The following is a 2142-nucleotide window of genomic DNA, read 5'->3' on the forward strand; positions in this document are numbered from 1 at the left end:
TGCCTGGGCATGGACCCAGACCTGGCCCTCAGCTGCAGCTCGGGCTGGGACCTCACCATGGTACCAGGTGTCTCCTCCATCTGTCTAACACACACTTGTACATTGAAGTGGCTCCTGCTCTAAGCTGCCCATGTGGCTGGCAGGCCCCTGGTGACATCCTCTATCCCCACGATGGAACATGGCCGCAAGTGGCTGTCTATGGGCCAGTGCCGACTGGAGGGCAAGCCTGTGGCTACCATGGCAGTCGGAATGTCTGTCTTCCTCCTCCAGTGCTGCACTGCCTAGTCTTGATCTGATCTGATTTGATTTGATCTTTCTGAGTCCTAGGCATAAAACAGTTTTGGCTACCAAGCCAGGCATCAGGCTAGGGTGAACAAAGGAGGCCATCTGCTCTGGCCCTGACTGATATAAGAGAAAGACAACACCATCAGCAAGGTATCTCTTTGCCCATTACCCGGAGCAGGGATGGGAGGAGGGGGGTAAATTGTGATTCTAAGCTTTGAAGTTTTCAGCCATTTTGCTACCCAGCCGTAGATAGATAACTAAAGCAGCAAAGAGAGAAAGCAAGTCACTTATGAGCAAAACGCAAGAGATGAGATGTGTGAGACGCAGATAATGGGTAAGGAAGTGGCTTGTGAGTTGTAGGAAGACCTCAGAAGGCATGCTAGTTATAAATAATAAATCAGTCATCTGCAAGGCATGCTAATGAAATACGGAGCAAGTAGAGTGTGAGGTGAAACAAATGTAGAGAAGACAAACTATGATCATATCGCCTCTGGGCTGAACCCTTCTCACCTCCAAATCAGCTACCCATTGTGAGCATCCACATAGCCCCACCTTGGCCCCACATGCTCTGGACAGGAAGTCGGCCTAACATCCCTGAATGTCAAGAAAGGAAATTGTCAGGTGATAGCTGACATTGTTCCAACGATGACAAACCTCCTGTTAGAGATCAACCGTATGCTTTGCCTGGGGACCTTCCGTGCTTTAGGCCTTCTTACGTCAGCAGAGAGCAAGGATGCAGCAGACAGGAAGGAGATAGATGAATGATGAGTTTGTGGAAATGTGGATTCAAGGAGTATGGTCCCGCCACCTGTTTGCACCCTTCCTGAGCGAGTTAACCTACTGGCCCCTCTCTCCTTGGCCTTGCTGTGTGTTTAAACAGATAGGGTGAATGGAACTCCATTCTGTTCTAAAACCCCAGCTTCCCTGGTACAGAACTTACAAGATACCTGCCACTGCCTGTGACAGGGACTTTAGGGAAGTCACCTCACAGCTTGGAGTATCAGGTTTCCTATGAAAACAAATGGGCCCGAAACTGAATGCTCAATGGACCTATAGAACATTTTCATGAGAAGGCACAGCCGTGTTCCACCTACAGCTAGGCAGTTGTCCCACAATGGTTTTCCCTGCATTTGGGTCTCTCTGTACCTACCTGTCTCTTACCTTAGCTACGTCATCTATGATGATGAATTCCCATAAACAAATAGCATTTCTGAAGTCATCTGCCCGAGCACCTGGTGTATGACCATCGCCAGGCAATGATTCACTTTAAATTTCTATTTTCCTTCCCCTAAAAACATTGGAGTAGCTGCCTCTGTGCTGTCATTTCCAAATTGTACCTCCTCCATCCCTGCCCTCCAACTCAGGGCTCTCCCTCATCAGCTCCCAACTTCCTATTCCTTTGAAGGTTAGAGCTTTGTTTCTTTAATGGGAATTGCTGCTCACCCCTGCAGGAAGAAACCAAACAATTTAAATTCACTCTGAAACACAAATGACTAACAATCAGGCCTTGCTCAAAGAGGAGCAGGAGGGAGGAGAGAGGGGAAAGTACTGGGGGTCGGTGGAAGGGCACTCAGAGGTGAAAGGGGAAAGGCCTCCAGGGGCAAACCTCCATGTGGAACTGAACATGGACATTTGGACATTCAGAGGCCCTGAGATCTCTCCAGAACTGACCCAGATAGCTCACTGTCTCAGAAAGACCTGCCACCCTCTCATGGAGTCTCTCCCCAGGAAGCTATCTTCCTGCTGAAGATCAAACCCCTCAAGGGTCCAGGACAAGAGGCAAATGTGGAGCTTGTAGCTGGGCCCGTGCTGCAAACCTGTAATTCCAACACTTAGAATTGCTTCAGCTTCAAAGCC

The 2142-nt window shown here is 49.1% G+C and overlaps 1 non-coding gene across 1 annotated transcript; it reads right to left on the reverse strand.

The window, feature by feature from the left end:
• Positions 1 to 314: 314 nt before the first annotated feature.
• Positions 315 to 462, reverse strand: LOC116908383. The gene has a single exon (XR_004388930.1). It is a non-coding gene; the product is annotated as a small nucleolar RNA SNORA48 (small nucleolar RNA).
• Positions 463 to 2142: the final 1680 nt, after the last annotated feature.

Source organism: Rattus rattus, chromosome 8 (assembly GCF_011064425.1).
Source record: "Rattus rattus isolate New Zealand chromosome 8, Rrattus_CSIRO_v1, whole genome shotgun sequence".
NCBI classification, from domain to species: Eukaryota; Metazoa; Chordata; class Mammalia; order Rodentia; family Muridae; genus Rattus; species Rattus rattus.